Consider the following 21,302-nt stretch of genomic DNA (forward strand, 5'->3'; position numbering starts at 1 on the left):
CTAGACAAACTATCCGAAGTCTGACCACATGATGGACCCCCATGGGCAACTCCTTAGAACTTTGTCCTGGAGGCAGCTCCTTTGATTCAGCTTCTCTCTCTCTGTCCTTCCACCATCTTCTGGATGGAGAACTGCACTGATGCAATCCAGGAGCAATCAGCTCCAGCCCGGCTGCGCAGAGTACTTAATCAACAGTGTTATAGTAGTAACTGGAGTCTACTAGGCCACATGTGGCCTTGAGTAGACATCAGAAGGCTCTACAAGATCCAGGGACCTATAAAATTTATTCAGGACACGGTATGTACAAGTGACACCCCAGGGAATAATTCTACTGGCTGAGCCTGTGGTTCAAAGCTTTGGGGTGGCAAGTCCCTCCCTTTGTGAATCCAAATGAGAAAGGTGTTTGGGGACTCAATGGCACCTTAAAGTCATGCTATCAAACACACAATGGGGTGGAGCAGCTTTTGTGACAGCTGAGGGGCTTCAGTCTTAGGGCTGAAGCTTTTTAAAATAAAAATTAAAATGTAAGGGCAAATGGAACCAAAGGACTAGGGTGTTCTCTACAGTTCCACTTTTTGAAGCTTTAGCATCCTTCTTTTGAACAGGTATACTGAGTGAAGACTCAAAATAACATAAAATAAAAAGAAGAAGAAAAGGCTGGGCATACAAAGAAAAGTGGAAAGCAGCATTAGTTTAACTGGCCTATTTCAAAAGGACAAAAGTCCATGTGTCCCAGAATACTTGGATCTGCTTGGAGAAACATTCTTGGCCTTTGTGTAAACACATTTTTGTTTAAAGGCAAAGAGAAAATGAGAGAGCCAGAAAAAAGAAAGTCAGAAGCAAGGTGAAGAGAGGGGGACAAAGTGAGGGAGAAACTTCAGACTCCTGGCCAGTGTCACCAGCGACAACATTTGAATAATGCACTGTGCCTACTCTTCAGAACAAAGATCAGGAGGTCCAAACAGAAAACAGATGCAGCTTTGAGAACCTAAAGCACTCACAGCCCCTACTATTTTGAATTGAAACTTCTTTATAAAATATTTTTCCTCCAATTTACTTTTTGAGTAGGAAACTGTATGAAGACCAAGGAAAAGAAGTGTACAGATGTACCCCAAATCTGGATTTGGCGATAAAAAAATGGCCACTAAGATTGCTTTAAATTCAAGAGAGCTCAGTCTTTGACGGGGTGATTGAAGATCCATGTTTGTAGTTACTGATAAAAACATGCTGGCTTTACACATCTCCCTTGTATCTCCTTACCTTCTGCTCCCCACCTTCTTCTTCCTCTAAAGGGCGCTGTGATGGATAACAGTTTCTCTAGGCCATCCTCCTCCTCAGCACCACTGGTTTGGGCATCATTCCCATTATCCAGCAGCTTCCAGGCTACACATGGCAAGGTGTGACCAATGAGACATCCCATTCCCCTGGTTACAGTGATCCATCCAATGAGAAAAAGACATAAGTTTTACAAATGCCAATGGAAAAGAGATTCTTTCCTGGGTAGGGCTGCTAATCTGGAAAGCCTGCCTGAGAAAAAAGTCAGTAGGAGGAGGACAAGCTAAACTAAAAGATGAGAGAGAATGAGCCCAAGGTTTTATCATTTGAACCCCTATACTAACTGTAAGCTAGAAACACCCCTGATTTCAATTTAGGTTAGATAATAAATTTTCTTTTATGTTTAAAACAATTAAATAGGTTTTTGTCCTTTATTTCCCTCAGCCTAACCCCCCAAATTTGCCTAACATAGAAATGCTGAGCAGAACTAGAGGTTCTTAGCTTGTGACTCAGACAACTAGCTTGATTAAGTTTTAGAAAACAAGGATTACCTGTGAACCCATGGCTGTCACAATTGGTAAAAGGAACATAGCATCCATCCATCCATCCATCCATCCATCCATCCATCCATCCATCCACCAAAGCTCCTCCCAAACAACCTCCAGACATGTCTACACTTTTTCTGCCATGTTCCCAGGTTTCAGGAATCTTATGTTCTGCCTGCCCTCTAGATAGATGGCTGTGCCCAGAGCACAGAGACTTTTTTTCAGAATCGTATGTCCCCAGAGGTTAGTGCTAAACCTGCCATTGTAAGTAAGTTTTGCATTGAACTGAATATGAGTCTCAGCTTAGACTTACTCTCTGGCTATTGCTCAGAAACTGCCATCTGCCTCCTCTACCTCCAAGAGCTTCCTGCCTTATATACAGCCAGATGCTTATTGGCTTTTACTTGATCTTGTTGTTATAAAAGCCATGAATATAATTGAGCTTATATGTTCATGAACACTTACCAAGTAGACATTCCATGTGCTTTAACTCAACTGATTCTCACAACAGCCTCTCCATCTTACAAATTATGAAACCAGACTTGAGAGTCTAAGTGGATTGCTCAAGGTCACCCAGCTAGGAATTGGAGTGGCCAGGAAGTGCTCCTCACAACTACCCCATTTTCAAGTGGATCATCACTGGTTTTTGTGGGACAAGCATGCTTTCTTTATTTCTATTTTTGAATTACCCTCATAACAATCCCAACCCTATTACGTAGGTATGATTATTCGTTTGATTTTCCAGATAAGAAAACTGAGGCTCAGTGAGGTTCAGACATTTGCCCATGGTCACCCAGTTAATAAGTAATAGAGTTGAGATTAAATTCCAGGTCATTTGACCCCCAGAGCCCTTGTTTATCAATCATTATGCCAAATGATTATCTAGAGGTTATGTTAGAGCAACAACAAGAGTCATATGACCTTTTATTTCTGTCTGTGGCTCCTCTTTGTATTATTAACACCAATAACAACACCTACTTCACAGAGTTGTCACAAAAGCTTCAAAGTTTTGCAAAGTTGCAAGTTTTTTGGTGTGTAATAAATGCTTAACAAATGGCAGTTATCATTATTATTGAATGAGTGCTTTTTGTGCCAGGCATTGTACTGAGCACTTTATTGTATGATCTTATGTAATTCTCACACCAGCCTCATATGGTATATGCCATTCTCATGCTTATTGTAGATATGGAAATTCACACTTGTTAATGTTAAGTAATTTGACAAAAAATCATACAGCTCGTTAGTGCCCAAGGCTGTACAGTGAGTTAGCTAGTTCATAAAGTAGCACAAAATGAGCTCTATATTTCTCACTGAGGAAGTTCTGGTGAAAAGAGCAAAGTTTAACCATCACTGGGTGGATTGACCTCTTCTTGAGTTCAATTAGTTTCTGGCCTTTGGGTGGTTCTTTAGCCTCATGGGCTAAGTTGTAAAGAAAGAGCTTGTGCCTCTTTAGTTACAACTCTGGGTAGACAAACTTGCAGAATATCAGCTGCTAAAAAGAGAAGGTGACCCATGCACTTATTGAGCTCCTGCAGTATTCTGAAGAGCTCAAGTACTGGGCAACTCAAAGGTTTCTTTTGTGAAGCCTCTTTGCAGCTGGCCAGCTGAAATGCTCAACAACCAACCAAAGGTGCACAGTCTTTTTGTCCAGCTCTTCTTGATGCAACCCTCCTGTGGTTGAACTGAGAGTATATATGCAGTAAGGAGCGGGCAACTCTCATATTTATGTGTGCCTCGTAAATTATCCAGGATGAAAAACAAACAAACAAAAAACAAAAAAAATAGGTTGAGTCTAAAAGTATCTGGTTTTGGCTTTCTATATAAATCAAATAATCTGGATGGCTTCATATTATAGAAGAAAAGGACGTGGTTTTTGCCATCACATGAGTCAGTCCATAAAGTTTAGAGGACAATGCATTTCTTTACCTTATGTGACCCAGTTCCTTCTCTTCTTAGCTTGGCTGGCTTAAACAGTTGTGCAATTGCCAAATCTTTACTTCACTTGGGGTATTCAAATAGCATCCCAGTGTTGCCTTTTTAGTAAATGCTTAAAAAGTAAACAACCACAATTTGATGGTAGGGGAATGGCATTTGGAATAAAGGATTAATCAGTCCTATCCCTCTCATTTGGGTAGAAAAATCTAGTCTCTTGTTTGGGGAAATACTGCTGCATGAGATCATTTCCACACTGCCAGGCTGTTTTTCTTTTTAATATCACAGCTGATTTGCTGTGGTGGAGGCTGCTGCAAACTTCTGGCACCACTACTGGTTACGGAATGTGTCTGCCAAACCCGCTCAGAATAGAAAGAGCCATACTGTATCCTTTGATGGTGGAATTCTTTGGCAGGGACAGACCTGCTGGGAAAAAGCCTCTTTTCTCCCCTGTACCTTCTTCTATACTAAACAAAGAGAATGGATCTGATTGCCCTTGTGGAAGACAATAACATAAATTCCTACCTTCTCTGCTAATATTGCTGTTGTCAATTCTTAGCCAATATTTTAACCATCTCCTGTTTTTGGTGCACAGGGCAACAGAGACCCAGGAAATGCAGATACTTCACCTCTAAGATTGAGAAACCCAGTGCTGGTGGGTGCCAAAGTTGTTAGATCCATCATTTATGACCAAACACTTCTGCCAGCTTTCTTGTTAGCAGGGAAAATGCAAAACCATAAGGAGGTAGACAAAGTTATAGAATGGAATTCTCCTTCTCTCCTGAAAAAGAGAAATAGTTTCAGGTCAGTATACTGTACTCTGTGGGTGATGATTATACTGTCTTATTTTTCTCCCGTCTCTATTCACAGATGTCAATACATGGTAAGTGGTTTCCAGAAATTTATTTTATTTGCAGCTAAAAGCAAGAGGGGAAGGCAAAAGAAACCACACTGGCATACTGACAGCCCAACACTCCACTAGAAACACGGATCTGCTATTGACTCCTTGGGGCCAAGAAAGCACGCAAGGGCACAACATTTAAGGATACTTTTAAAAGTGTAATTGCAGTGTCTCAATACCCTCTTTCTTTCTAAACCCTAGCTTAAAGAATAAATTCATGTTAGTCAAAGGTGAAAGAAAATGGAATATTAAAATTCACTTCAGAGTTGTATTGGGAATGGATTTTGGGGCTTTTTTGTTTTGTTTTTTTTTGGTGGTACTGGGGTTCCTGGAAACCCTTCTACCTCTGGGCTACGCTCCCCAGACTTTTTTTTTTTTTTTTTTTTTTTTTTTTTTTGGTGATGGTACTAGGGGTGGAACCCAGAGGCTTTCTACCTTCAGGCTATACTCCCAGACCTATTTTATATTTTATTTGGAAACAGTGTCTCACTAAGTAGCCGAGCTTGGCTTCGAACCTGTGCGATCCTCCTGTCTCAGCCTCCCAAGCACAAGGATTACAAACGTGCACCATCACACCCGGCTCCAGACCTATTATATATATATATATATATATATATATATATATATATATATATATATATATATTTTTTTTTTTTTTTTTTTTTTTTTTTGAAATGGGGTCTCTTAAACCAGCGCAGCTGGCTTTGAACCTGCATGATCCTCCTGTTTCCGCCTCCTGAGCGTGGGGATTACAAGTGTGCGTCACCATGTCTAGCTTGCCTTTTTTTTTTTTTTTTAGTGAAACAAAATAAGAATTTCCTTTTCCCAACTAACTGCCAATATTAGTATATAACAAGAGAGAAAAGAGAGGAACTGAGATAATGGATGAATAACTATGCCCATCCTGACTCTTTTACCTTCAGTTTTCTAAGTCAGTTTTTATTTTCATTTATCCATGCATAGAGTCAGTGCTGAGAACTCATAATGGCCTTCAAAATAAAAATGCTAGCCTAGTGCAGAGGCCCACACCTAAAATCCAGTACTCGGCAGCTGAGACAGGAGGAAGTCCCCTGCAACTTAGTAAGTGACCCTGTTTAAAAAAAAAAAAAAAAAAAAAAAAAAATATATATATATATATATATATATATATATAGAGAGAGAGAGAGAGAGAGAGAGAGAGAGTTGGGCTGTAGCTTGGAAGTAGAATGTCCCTTCATTCAATCTCAAGTCCTGGAAAAAAGGAAATAAAAATTAGACAATGTTTACTGAGCTTTTACCATGTAGCAGACACATCCAAAGTGCTTCACCTATATTCACATCTTCAATCTTCACAAAATATCAGGAGGTACTACTATTCTTATCCCCATTACATGGAGAGAAAAGTGGAGTCATGAAGAGATGAAGAATTTTTTGCAGGATATCACAGCTGTGGCCAGTGGAGCAAGAGTATGAATTGAAGTGACCTGACCTCAGCGCTGACATGCTAAGCAATTCTCCACTCCACAGCCTTGCTGGGGGAGAACCAGAGGAGGCCTTCTAGTCATTTCTACTCTCAAAGTTGATTTTCTTTCCCTCATTGCTTTCTTTGCAGGAATATTTGGAGACTGAATAGGAGAAGTGTTCTACTGGCAAGAAGAAATCAGTGACTCATGTTGAAGGAGGAGGAGGAAGGGGGAAAGCCCTTTTGAGCCAGGAGGATGCCATTTTGTGCATTAGAGGAGATCACTGAGTGAATCACAGGAGAGAAATGCATTTTGAGAGCTCATATGGACAACAGTTCTGCCTTTGAAAAATAATCCAAATAATTTCTGTTGCAGCAAAAGAATAGGGTTGCCTGTGTTGAACAGTATATCTGAGAATGTATGCTTTATTAAGTTGACCAGATGTCCTGTTTATTCAGTTCTCTCCAGCTTTCCAAAAGAGCCTTGAAGAGTGTCCTGAGAAACGCCAAGAGCAGGCAGCATTGGTTCTAGTAGGTTCTCTACTCCCAAGCAGTAAAGGGACTTTAAATTTCTTCATATGTGGCCAGTTTGGAATTTAGTTGCCAAATTAATCAGAGGGTATGGGAGCCTGGTGCTATGCTCATTTTCTTGTTTCAGATTTATTTATTCCAATGACTTTTTCTCTGTGTTTCTTTAGGCCAGACTTGAGGGTACACAGATAAGCCAGGCATGGTCCCTTTCTTCACCAGCCCCTGCACCGTGAACACAGAGAGGGCTCTTTGTGGAGGTCCAGTGCTCACACCCAGGCTCCAGAAGATGTGGAGTAGCCAGGCTTTTGCTTTTCTCTTCTCTGTTTTTTTTTTTTTTTTGTCTCCTGGGTCCCATGTTTTCTTCTCCTTTACTGGTTGATGAGTTCATGCTGACCCTATATTAGATAATTTTTAGATACTGATTAAAAATAAAATAATAGCCCTTCTTGTAAAATCTACATGCAGCAGGCATTTCTTCCTTGTTAAATGGTTCACAGAACCTTACTCATTTTCAACATATAAAAATAAGTCCAAGAAGGCCGGGCGTGGTGGCGCACGCTTGTAATCCCCGCGCTTGGGAGGCAGAGACAGGAGGATCGCGCAGGTTCGAAGCCAGCCGCGCTGGCGTAAGAGACCCTGTTTCAAAAATATAAAATAGGTCTGGGAGTGTAGCCTGGAGGTATAAGGGCTTCCAGGAACCCCAGTACCACCACCAAAAAAAAAAAAAGTCCAAGAAAGTAAACATGAGCCCAGAATCAAATATTCATCAGTTGTCAGAACAGGATTTAGATCATTTTGGATCTGAAGGGCATCATTGCAACAACAGGCATACACTGTCTTCATAAGGACACTGATGTTGCAGAGTATTTCAAGAAAGCAGAAGAACACACTTGATGCAAAGATGGGGAAAAACTCTAACCACAGAAATTGTAGCAGTGCTCAGCATTCAATGAGTATGTAGAAATTTTCTCAAATCCTCAGAACTTCATTGTGAGATGGGTTTTGTTTTGTAGACAAAGAAGCTAAGACTCTAGGCCCAGCTATCAAGGAAGTAGAAGGTGGCAGAACCAGGATTTGAATGCAAATATGCCTGGCTCCTTGAGTTATTTTCACTGCACTACTGATGGTAAGCAGGATGGCACAGCGCATGAAAACAAACCCTACCTCAAAATAAAAAGGGACTTCCAGGAAGATGGCAACCAAGAAAAGCAGCGTTTACGAGTCCTGCTAACACTTGATCTCTATTGCCACAAAATCAGCACTTTTCATATCCAGAAAACACTATCAGCAGAGAAATAAAAAATGTAAACACAAGAGACAGAAAAAAAGAGGTCTAGAAGAACAACCAGAGACCAGAAGAGAAACCAGTCTGCAATGCAGCGGTGGAGCCATGCCAGCACCATCTTCCCTCACATCACCAGGCTCCAGAGAAGAAAGGTAAACAAGGAGCTGAAATGAGCAGCTGCAGATCATTCGGGTGTAATTCAGCAGTTCTTCCCGTGCAAAGAATGTCTAAAACTCCCAGTGGACAAGATCATCACGCCTTCCAGGGACTCAGAACAGAGCGCAAAACCAGAAAAGAAATATGCCAGCCTCACAGCCGAGGGCATGGCAGTAGCTCCATATTACCAGCAGTGGTGGCAAGTACACCAGGCCCACAACAGCTCCAGATTGGCGTGCACAATAACCGTAAGTGAAATTGCAGACCCTACAAGAGAAATCCCAGCACTGCATGCCCAGGGATTTGCGCAGCTTTGATAACCTCCCTGGGTCTGAAATTTTACAGACCAACCCAGTGAAGGAGTAGTAGTGGCAGAGTTACCACAACCTAGTTGCAGCTCCCTGTGGGAAAACGCCCAGCCTGGCACCCCTCCATGGTCTCGTGTAGCCTTGATTAACTCCCTGGGTCTGGGACTTTACGATACAACCCAGTAAAGGAGTAGTGGCGGCTGAGATTACCACAAACTCCAGATTCAGAGCACCCTAAGTGAAGTCATGGTGACCTGGGGAAGAACCCAGAGAAGGTACAAACTTCTGAAATCATGGGAAAGAGAAACAACAATAGAGCAATGAATGCCCATAACCCCATAATATCAGAACATGATAACACAGAAATTCAGAGATTTCCAGAAGACCAAATCAGGAATATAACTGTAGAAATAATACAGAACTTTCAAAAAGAATTTAGAGAGAGTCTAAAAGAAATAAAGGGTACGATAATTGAAGTAAAGGCATCAATTCAAACTATAAACAAACAATTAGACAACATGGAGAATAGACTCTCACTCCTAGAAGATGATCACTCCAAAAATGAATGCATAATTTATAACTTAAAAAAATCAGAAAGCAGGAATCTGACATTGAAGAAATATGGGCCCATTTTAAGAGAGCTAACTTAAGAATAATCAGAATAGAGGAGGGAAAAGAGGGTGAAACCAAAGGGATCAATAATATCTTCAAAGAAATAATAGCAGAAAAATTTCCAAACATAGAGCAAGAGGTCGATACACAGGTCCAGAAAACTTATAGAACTCTCTTTAGACAGGATCAGAGAAGAGATTCTTCACATCACCTAATTGTCAAAATGACCAATGCAGAAGCCAAGCAGAGAATCTTAAAGGCAACAAAAACAAAAGGCCAAGTGACATTCAGAGGTAAACCAATTATAATCACTCCAGACTTCCCAAACCAAGTCGTGAAAGCCAGAAGGGCTTGGAGTAACATATTCCAAACTCTGAAAGAAAAGAACTTCCAGCCCCAAATTTCCTACCCAGCAAAACTATCTATCAAATTAGATGGGGAAATAAGAAGCCTCCATGACAAACAGAAATTGAAGGAATTTATGTCTTCATGACCAGCACTAGAGAAAATACTCAAAGAGATTAACTACAAAGAAGAAATAGGTAATACACACCAGAACCAGAGAAACAAGATTTTCCATCTAGCAGACAACTAAACAAAGAAGAATACACAGTATTTCAGACAGAAATACAATCTTAACATGTTAGGAATTAAAAGTTATCTCTCAATAATCACACTGAATGTAAATGGCCTCAATTGCCTAATAAGAAGACATAAAGTGGCAAAGTGAATTAAACACCAGAATCCATCCATCTGCTGCTTACAAGAAACACATTTTACAAGTAAAGATAGTAACAAATTCAAGGTAAAGGGCTGGATCAAGGTAATTCATATTAAGTAGCCATCCTAACAAATGTGAAATAGTATTTCACTACAGTTTTTATTTGTATTTCCTTAATGATTAGTTATATTATGATAATGATGAGTGATATTCATGTGTTTATTGGTCATATAAAAATCTTTGGAGAATCATTACCTATTTTAGTCTTTTACCTATTTCTAAATTGTATTGCTTGCTTTAATTGTTGCTAATTTTTAAAATATCTATTTGGAATATTAATATACCTTCAGATATAGCATTTGGAAATGTTTTACCCCATCTATCAGTAACTTTTAATTCTGTTTGCATTGTCTTTGGATGTACAATATTTTTATGAAGTTTTTTTGTTTATTCTTTTGTTGCCTGTGCCTTTGGAATCATATCTAAGAAATCACTGCCAATTTCAATGTTGTGAAGTTTTATGACCCAGGTTTTCTTCTAAAAGTTTATAGTCTTAAGATTTACATTTAAGTCTTTTATCAATTGAGTTAATATTTGTATATGGTATAAGGAAAGGGTCCAATTTTATGCCTTTTCATGTAATTGTTATTTATCTATAATATTTAGAGAAAAGATGATTATTTCCTTCACCAAATGTTCTTGGAAACCTTGTCAAAAATAACTTGACCAGATATGGAAGAATTTATTTCTAGGCTCTTTATTTTACTCCACTGGTTTATATACCTGCCTTTATAGCAGTACTACACTGCTTCGATTATTGTTGCTTTATAAGGTTTGAAATCAGAAATTGTACATTTTCTAGCTGTGTTCTTTTCTAAGATTGTTTTTAGAGTTTAGAGTTCATATTTCATGTTAGGATAGATGTTTTTCTGAAAATAAATAAATAAGTAAATGTATAAAAAATAAAATAAAGTAAAGTAAAAAAAAAGAAAGTTGGAATTGAACACCAAAAAGAATTTAATGCAATCACTTTGGAAAACAGTATGGAAGAGTCTCAGAAGAAGGAAAATAAACTTTCCATTTGATCCAGCAATACCACCTCTGGGTATCTACCAAAAAATAATGAAAACCAAAATACCAAACTATTGCATGAGCAACCATGTTCATAGCTGCACAATTCACCATTGCCAAAATGTAGAACCAGCCAAGATGTCCTTCAACAGATGAGTGGATTACAAAACTCTGGGATGTGTACACAATGGCATTTGCCCAGCCATAAAGGAGAACAAAACTATGGCATTTGCAGTGAAATGTCACAAAAAATAAGAAATCAGATGCTTTCCCTAATGTGCAAAAACTAGGGAGAAATGGGTAACAGGAGGAACACTAGATGCAGGAGAGATCCTATAGAGGAGCAATTAAAGTGACCTATCTGAGGGAATGGGAGGGGGGAGAGGGAAATACTTTAAAGCAAATGATGTACTTAAACATATCAAAGTTAATCAGGAAACCAAGCATGGGAAGGAGAGAGGGGGAGGGGAGGGGAGAGGTTAGGGATTTGGAAAGAGCTGATTGGGTGATGTGTGCATGTATATCTCAAGGTTTTTTTTTATTCTATTAAGAAGTATGACTACAATGCACCAATAAAAAATTATTAAAATAAAATAAAAAGGGCCATCATGGAGGTGAGTGAATAAGACAAAACTACAATTAAATAGAGGATGTCTGCCTTAGACTGTCTTAGAGATCACTCAAAAAAACTTGATGGGGTTAGACCTCCATCAACATTCCCATTAAAAATGTTGGAGACAGCCAGGTGTGGTGATGCACAATTGTAATTACAGTATTTTGTGAGGCGGAGACAGGAGGATCATAGGTTTGTGGCCAGACTCAGCTACTTAGTGAGGCTCTCTGAAACTTATTGAGACCCTGCTTTAAAAGAAAGAATAAAAAACAGGGCTGGGTGTAGCTCGAAGGTAGAATGCCCCTGGCTTCAATTCCCAGTGACACAAACACACAAATGTTGAAGACAAATTTGAGAATTAGAATTATTTTAGAATCTCCTCACATCCGAAAGCCACAACTAGAGGGAGCTTTGCTGGAGAGTTTAGGTGCTGATCCAAGCACTTGAAAGACTCTAAAGATGTTGTATGTTCCATTATTGCTGAGGTCTCTGTCTAGCAAACAACCTCCTTGCCTGGACACTTGGCATTTTGCACCACTTGCCCACACCAACGAGACTGTGATTTGTTCCATCAGGGGAATTTCTCAGAGCTGCAAACAGCTCTGGGACATGCAAGTAGAACTGGTGGAGTCTTATTGCATCCCTGGTGACATCAGCTTGTCAAAGTTGTCATTTGCAATCAGAGAGCTAGTTGTGGCTAATAGGAAAACATTTAACTGCTTACACAGAGACACACACCAAGACACAGAGGCAGAGAGATGGAGACACAAACACATACAACTCCCCATACTCACATTGTGAGGAAACCACATCTTCTGTTCTTTAAATCCTGCACATTTTGCTTTGCCCTTCTATATAATTATCTGACTCAGTTGATGTGTCTCCACTTGCCAGTGAGTCTACTGCACCAATAATATATTTTTCCATTTCTCTTATAAAGCGAGCTTAGCCTTAAATGGAGCTGAATTCTTCCAGCCCACATTTTAAAAGCAAGAAGATGAAATGATAAGAATAGATATTAACAATTGAGAGTGTTCTCTGGCATGCATCATGTTGAGTACTTTACACAATTAGCTCAATTAGTCCACACAAAAATCCTGTGAGGTAGATACCTCAATAACCCCAGATTATAGGTGATTACACTAAGACTCAGGTTATGTAACTCACCCAAAACTCACGAGTGGCTCAGCGGGGACCCAAATCTGAGATGATGGACACCTCGGCCTGCACCATGGCCCAGCAGCTCTCTATAATCCTGGACTGGATGGCAGCCTCTGTGTTAAGCTGAGGGTAAGCATTTTCAGTCCCTTAGAGTCCACCCGTTTTTGGATGGCTAAAGGAAGAAACTTTTAGTAAAAATTTTATTAATTGTAATTCTAGCAGGAAGATTCTGAGATATGCTTTTGATTTCCCAGTAACTTAAATATCAAATTCACAACCTGTCACTCACATATTTTTGCCTACTTAGTTGGAAGATTTTCTTTAGAAAAATGTGTGTGTGTGTAAAAAGAAATTGGTCTCTGTGAGGGAAGAATATTATTTTTGCTAATTGCTATATCCATAGAACCAAAAGCATGTGCCTGATATATGTTAAGTGGCTAGTGAATATTTATTGATTCAATGAATGAATAGGTTTAAAGACAATCCAAATGTCAGTGCCACACGTAGTCACACAGGTGCTTATTCCTGACAAGATAACAAAATCTCCTTGATGGCACACCTAAATGTTGGTCCCTAATATATATGTCCCTAACATATATATATACATATATATATATATATATATATCTCCAGATATTAATATATATACATATATATGCCCAGATATTAATATATATATATATATACATATGTATATATGTGTGTGTGTGTGTGTGTGTATATATATATATATATATATATATGCCTGTAGGCAAGCATATTATCTGAAATCTTGGGAATATGATACGTTTATTAAAAGGGCCCCTTATCTCTAGTTAAGAAAACAAAATCTCACATCTCTGTGCTTCTGTGTTAAGTATCTATGTCTCCTTGGAAATACTGAGGTTGGTGGAGAGGAGAAGACAGGTGAACAGGCAAGGCCTCGTACAACTATAAGTCTGAAGTCATGACCATGGGCTCCAGTACATGAGAAATTTGAAATTTAAACACCATCCCAGAATAAATTCAGAGGATTAGCATTTTCAAGCCACTAACCAGAGCATTACTAAAACCATCTGTTTTCTGCTGCGCACTCAGAAGTCCTGGAACGTCTTCCACTCCTCCCCAGAACCATCTCCCTCATGCATTCCATCCTCCTCTGCCATCCCTCTTGACAGCTGGATCTTCCTTATCTCTATGCTCAGGCTCCTTATTTCCCCACTGTCTAGGGTGCTCTGGAGAGAGATTGCCTCTGTGTTACCTGTTTCCCTTAGCCTTCTAATTCAGCCTCACCAATGGAAGCTCCCATGTAGGATGAGGAAGGGAAAGAATAGGCCAACTCTGAATTCTTTTGGAGACAGGGAGGAGAGGAAAGGCTCTGGATACTCATCCACTGGTACTTTTGTCCCTTTTAGTCATAAGTGACAGCTGGGAATAATGAGGATATTTCTTTCAATTCTGAAGATGTCTTAAGGATTCACTAAAATCCTATGTCCTAAATAACATTTATCAATCTCCAAAGAACTCTTCTTTCCAGAGAGAAACGACATTTAAAAATCCATAGGGCAGACTCCAAGCAACGTTTGTCAGAGCTCTTAGCTTTTACTGTATTTTGTAGTTGATTCAAACTAGCATTTTGTTATTTTGTGAAAAACAGATTGCATATCCGTTTTTCTCAGCACAGCCCACTTGGAAGGTACTATATTAAACCAAGAATGCTCACTTGCTGAATGTGGCCTTCCTCCCAGTGCACATCTAAACTTCTCATTGTCACATTTATGCCCAGATATTAATAAACATGAGTGGGAGTGGGAGTAAATGTATAAAGTGCTGCTGCTCAGCTTTTCTCTGTTTGTGGCACTTCATCTGCTTTGAAGATACGGTGAAGATTAGGCATACCGAGAGGCCAGATGTCTTGGGGCAAATCCCTAAAGGGATTTGAAACAAACGAATTTTTGGATTCTAATATGGAGACTAGATGGAGCCAATTTCCATGCTGCAGCACTTCTTTTTTGACTGGACACATCAGGATAACAGAAAGTAAGGGAGCTTATGGGAAAAATGAGAAAGTCAAAGATACCATACACAGTTCCCAGACTGAAGAAATTCTTTTGCTAGTAGTATATCTAGTTAATCTCTCCTACAAATAATGAAAAGACAAATACTTTGGAAAGGGCATTGCATATTTATTTTCTTTTTCTTTCCTCATAAATTTATGGTTGTGACATAATCACATATGTTTTTCTAGGGTACAATGTGATGTATACATTGTGTAATGATTAGGTCAAAAGGGCAGGGTAGTTAACATATCTTTCACCTTAAACACTCATTATTTCTTTGCGATGAGGATATTAAAAAATACCTTTTATATCTATTGTAGAATATGCCACACGTTATTGTTAACTACAATCACCATTTTGTGCTATAATAAACATCAGAATTTATTTATCCTAACTGTAACACTGTACCTAATGACCAGTCCCCATCTACCTCTTTCCCTCTCAGCCTCTATCAACCACTATTCTACTCTCTACTTGTATAGGAACAATTTTTTATTCTACATATGAGTGAGATAATGTGGTATTTATCTTTTTGTGCCTGACTTACTTCATTTAACATACCTCCAGATTCAACCATGTTCATATAAATGATGGGATTTCTGTGTGTGTGTGTGTGTGTGTGTTATTGAGGATTGAAGCCAGGGTCTTCCACCTCTGAGCCACACCTATATCCTATTTTATTTTGATTTTGAAACAGAGTTTCACTAAGGTGTTGAGGGTCTCGCTCATTTGCTGAGTCTGGCCTTGAACCTGTGATCCCCCTGTTTCAGCCTCCCAAGTACTAGGATTACAGGTATGCTCACTTGGCTTGATTTCATTCCCTTTTATGAATTGTATTTTATTGTGTATATATACCACTTTATTTAATCAACTCATCCACTGATAGGTTAATGCCACATCTTGACTATTGTGAATAATGAGATTGCTGAATCATTTAGCAATTCTATTTTTAATTTTTTGAGGAAACTCCATAGTGTTTTCATAATAATATTCTAATTTATATTCTCACCAACAATATGTAAGGTTTCTCTTTCCTCCATGTCCTTCCCAGCACTTATCGTCTGTATTTTTGATAACAGCTATTATAAATAGAATGAGGAAATATTTCATTGTTTTAATTTACATTTCCTTAATACTTAGTGATGCTGAACTTTTTTTAGATATATCTGTTGACCATTTTTAAATTTTTTTGGAGGGGCACTTGGAATTGAACCCAGGGGCATTCTACCTCAGAACTATACCCCAGCCTTTTTTATTTTGAAATATGCTTACCAAGTTGCTGAAGCTATCCTGGAACCTTCAATCCTCCTGTCTCAGCCTCAAAGGTACCAGGATTACAGGTATGGGCCACTTGTATGGCACTGTTGGACATTTGTTTGTCCTCTTTTGAGAAGTGTTAATGAAGATATTTTGTTCATTTCTAAAACTGTACTATTTGTTATGCAGTTGTTTGGTTTCCTTATATATTTGAATATCAGCCCTTTATTAGCTATATCGTTTGAAATATTTTCTCACATCCTGTAGGTTATCTCTTTGCTTTGTTGGTTGCTTTCTTTGTTGGGAAAGAACACTGACACATATGTTTTAAATGAAAATTTGGCCCTTGTATTTCTATAGAGGCAACCATTTATAAATCTTAGGGTCAGACCCTGGGAGGATGGCTCCTAAAAAGAAATTTCTGGGAGTGGTTCTCCATTTACTAAAGCTCTACATTGAATATCTACGTTTGCCACTCTCCTCTCTTGGTCTGAATTTATTTCTACCTTGATATTCCTAGAAGCTATACAAACAAAGGGGGGGAGGTAGGTATAGATCTAAGAATTCTCGACTTGGAAATATCTATACCCAGAGGTGATCTGAGGAGACACTGGTATTCCTACAGCCTGGGCTCCAAGAGCTTGGGCTATAGATCAAAGGCAGCATCTAGGATGCCCGGGACCACACTGCCCACATATGTGTTTATTGGGCACTCAAATGTTTAAAGAACCACATTTGAAATAAATAGATGCCAGCATTTTTTAAATTAGGAGATTTCACACAAAAACATATTCATTCCTAACCTGAAAAACAATCAGAAGACCTGGGTCTACATTTCTTCAAAACCCCCAAATACTGGAACTGAGTAGGCATCCTTGAAAACATATGTGCAGTCGGGTCTTTGTCATAGTCCTTTTTCTAGCCTGTTTTACTTATTAGTGTTATTTGCCTTTCCTATAAAGCCATGACCTGCCTTGTCCTGCATTCCAGTCCTGGCTTGGTCACTTGTAGGCAATGAATAATTGTTTATGTCCCTTAATGTTTTTGAGTCTTTATGCACCTAATAACTTCATAGTCGAGCTAATAACTTACTACAGCATGGAGTGAGTTAAATTAGATAAAAAATGCAAAGTGCTTAGCCTAATGCTTAGTACCTAAATATTTAGTGTATTTTAACCCTTATCATGATTAATGTTTTGTCATTAAACAATTTTGTCCAAATCTTTTTTCCACATTTCTCTTTAATATAAATGAGAAAATATGGAATAATAGCCACAGATATAAGCCTTTGGGTTATTATATGTACTTCAAAATAATTAGATTAAGCAATTTGCTTAAAACCATGTATAAACTGGGCTACTGTCTATTTCAATTTATCATCATAATGAGACAGAGCTGAAAACTCAAGGCTTTATGGAGAAATGCCATGGTGTGGGGCAGGCCAGCTCTGGCTCAGAGACACGTAGCCTCATTCAGATAGGTAGGGATAGCCACTAATCACCACCAAGAGGCAACAGTTGTAAAGGAAGGACATCGTGGGAGATACCTGGGGCCCAATCATGTCTTCATCACCCGTGGGTCACCATAATCATACAACTCCTCTAAGTTTCATTCATGTTTTGCAAAATAGAGATGATGATAATCGATCTTGCAGAGTTGCTGAGAATTATAATTTAAAAATGTTTAACACATAGTAAGTGCTCAGTATATGGTAATTATAAGGGCCAGAATAAATTGTAATGGGTCATCTGTTTAAAACACCTAAAATATTTATTAAAAAGTAACAAACCCCAAGAGTTTAAGAAAGTCAGGCTGTAAACTGCTGCAAATTCTCATACTCATTATCACAAATTTGTATCATATGCTTTTTGATCCCATTATAATTATCATTATTTACTAATCATTATCTTCTTTAATGCCTAATTATTCCCAGTAATATTCTCAATAAGTATACAGGGGACTTTGTAAAAATATGTGATGCATAGTATCTTTTTAATCTATGTGGTATTATATCTCTTTTTTATTTCAATTTGGATATAAAAATTCCGCTTTAGACTACTTCTGGTCTTTGCTGATTAAAAAACAGAATTACAAACTCTATTACACATCATATTCAAAGACCTTTTCCATGTACTGATGTTAGTTGGATGGGTTTTCTTTGGTTCTAAAGTGGCTGGTGTGTCTGCTCAGGCCTCACTTCTTTCCGGGGCAGCCTCACTCCTAGAGGCAGCTCTCAGAAACAGCATTTGACCATTTGTCTTAATGAAGGCTTAGGAGCATTTATTCACCTGCAAAGCTATCTCTAGTGATATAATTTTCTTTCATTCGACATTATGTGAACATTAGTAGCTACTATTTACCAATCTCTTCTAACACTCAACAGTAATGAACATTTGCCACTTTACATTATGCTCAACTGATTTTATAATTTCATTGATTCTGCCTAACAACCTAGTAAGACAGAAACCACTAATACCCCTATCTTAGAGAAGGAACAACTGCAGTGTGCAAAGGTTAACAATTAGCTCAATGAACTCAGCCAGTCAGAGGCCAAGCCAGAACTTTGTTCTGACCTGTCTGGTTGCTGAGCCTCAAACTCTCAACCAGTGTATGTGTTTCTCCAGGTGGGTTCTGACTGCAACCAGCTGCACTGCCATCACTTGGGCCTATTGTTGAAATTCAAATACCTAATCTAAGAGAAAGAAGCTGAAATGACAAAAACATTTTGTTGTTGTTGCTGTTGTACTGGGGATGGAACCCATGGATATTCAACCTCCGAGCTACACCCCAAGCCCTATTTTATTTCTTATTTGAAATAAAGTCCTGCTAGGTTGATCAGAGTCTCACTTGCTGAAGCTCTCCTTGAATCTGTGATCCTCCTGTCTCAGCCTCCCAAGTACTGGGCTAATAGGCATGTGCCACCACACCTGGTTTGGGAAAACTATTCTTTAAAGTGAAGATAAGCTTTATAGAAAGAAACTAGAGGAGGTTCCATACTGTTAAGGATCTCATGTGATAGTTGAGTTACTCTAAAGAAGTGCTATGTAATTAAAATGTTCTTAAACTCTACTTCCTTAAAAGGCTGTATTCACCAAGAACATGACTTCAACATACACTTACAGGCAGAGTAGTACTGAATCACTTTCAAAAATTTTGATAAAAAATGTCTTCAACTCTAAAATTGAAATAAATAAAAGAAATAAAAATAAATGATAAATAAAAGAAATTAAAAATTTTTAAATAAAAAAGTTTTAAAGACAGAAATGTGGCTGGAGGGAGGTCTATAGAGAACATGAGACATAAAACAACTTCAACTTGTTCACACATGCTTGTATATGGTTCAGAGCAACACGCCTATGCTACAGTTGATAACCTTGGATGGTAATCTGATGGACTTAAGTCATCAATACATTTGTGGTTACTGACAAGTGTTTGGTATGGTTCAATATGCCTTCAATACTTGACAGCACCTATGGAAATTCTATTTAAAAAAAAAAAAGGCTTTTTGACAAGCAGCACGCTGAACTATTGCTTACCCCAGGATGAGTCTACTGTGCATATGACTACTGTCCAGCAACTTTGCTCCCACTCTGTGACGGGCCCCGCCCATCAGCCAGTAAGTCCGAGAGCTAAGATGGCGCTGAGCGGAAATCTTCCCCAGAGCACTTAGGTGGTAAACAGCTTTCAGGAAGTGACGACAAGAGCATGAGATACACGGGAACACCGCATGCCATAGGGCAACAGCCAATGGACTGGCTGTTGCCATGAGTTGTGCACGTGAACAGTCTGCTGATTGGCTGTTGGGCTCTATATAAGGGGAAGATTTCTGGGGGGAAAAAGGGGGAGAGAAGAGAAGATTTACGGGAAGAAGATTTGCGGGAACTGTACAAGAACCTGGGGTAATAAAACTGCTTGAGGAAGATCGTGTAAGAGTCGTCACTGCGCGCGACAAGTGGTTGGCCCGTACGGGGACCTTCGCTTTGATCAGAACCTCGGCAGTCCAGGGCAGCCGGCTGGTAAGTACTCCTTGACTCCGGAAAGGGAGGAGGAGGCTCCGTTTACGGAGGGTTATTTTCCCCGATCAAAGGGGGCTCCATTAAGGAGGATATTTAGTAAATAAGGCTCGCGGATAAGCGAGGCTCGCGGAAAAGCGAGGGACAGCGCTGTATTTTCCCCGATCAAAGGGGGCTCCATTAAGGAGGTAAATAAGGCTCACGGATAAGCGAGGCTCGCGGAAAAGCGAGGGACAGCGCTGTATTTTCCCCGATCAAAGGGGGCTCCATTAAGGAGGATATTTTTTAGTGTAAGCAAGTTAGAGAATCGGGCTGGTCCTGATTCGACAAGATGGGAAATAGTCCATCTCACCCATTGCATAAAGCATTGAAAGCTTTGTTGAAAAGTAGAGGCCTAAAGCTTAGGGACAAGACAATACAAGATTTTCTCGAACAAATAGATAGGGTAGCGCCATGGTTTACAGTATCAGGGAATCTTTCTTTAGCAAGCTGGGATAAATTGGGAAGAGACGTAGAACGCGCCGAAGAACAAGGTATTGTCACAGGAGGGACTCGGCCGCTTTGTCGGCTGATTCGTGCCTGTTTGGAAGAAAGGCGCTTTAGAAGATTTGTGCAGGAGGGCCAGGCAGCTTTAGACGGTGTAAAAGAGGAACGTTCAACTTCCTCTAAAGTGGCCAGTGAGGAGGATTCAGAGTCAGAGGGGGAAGATGACTCTGAGGAGGAATTAGAGGCCATTTGTAAACAAGTGAAAGCTTTTGAACTGATTAAAGAGGAAATTTCGCCTCCTCCGTATAACCCTTCTGCGCCCAGAGCAGGAGAAGGTGTCTCTTTTAGTAGTCAGATGTGGAGAGATGCGGGAATTTTTTTAGCAAATCAAGCTTTCCCAGTTTTCCAGCTGCAGGAGGGGGGAAATCGTTATCATGAGCCTTTGGACTTTAAAATAGTTAAGCATCTCGCAGAGTCAGTTCGCACATATGGGTCGTCAGCTGCTTTCACTATAGCAATAATAGAGAGTTTACATCGCTATGCCATGACCCCAGGAGACTGGCAAAATTTGGTTAGGGCCACCTTAAATCCTGGCCAATATTTGGATTGGAAAGCTTATTATATAGAATATGCCACTGAACAAGCTGCACGTAATCGAGCAGCAGGAAATTCAGCCTGGGATATAGACATGCTGATGGGCCAAGGACGATTTGCTAATCAACAGCTTGGGTATCCACAACAGGTGTATGAACAAATCAACAGACTCGCTACCCAGGCCTGGAAGGCCCTCCCTAACAAAGGAGAGGTATCTGGTAACCTTACAAAGATTACTCAAGGATTGACTGAACCCTTTTCAGACTTCGTTGCCCGTCTAGTAGAGGCTGCGGGAAGAATTTTTGGGGATTCTGACGCGGCCATGCCGCTCATTCTACTCGTAGGCAATCCTCAATTAGAT

The sequence above is a fragment of the Muscardinus avellanarius genome (genome assembly GCF_963383645.1).
Source record: "Muscardinus avellanarius genome assembly, chromosome: 1".
In the NCBI taxonomy this organism is placed as follows: Eukaryota; Metazoa; Chordata; class Mammalia; order Rodentia; family Gliridae; genus Muscardinus; species Muscardinus avellanarius.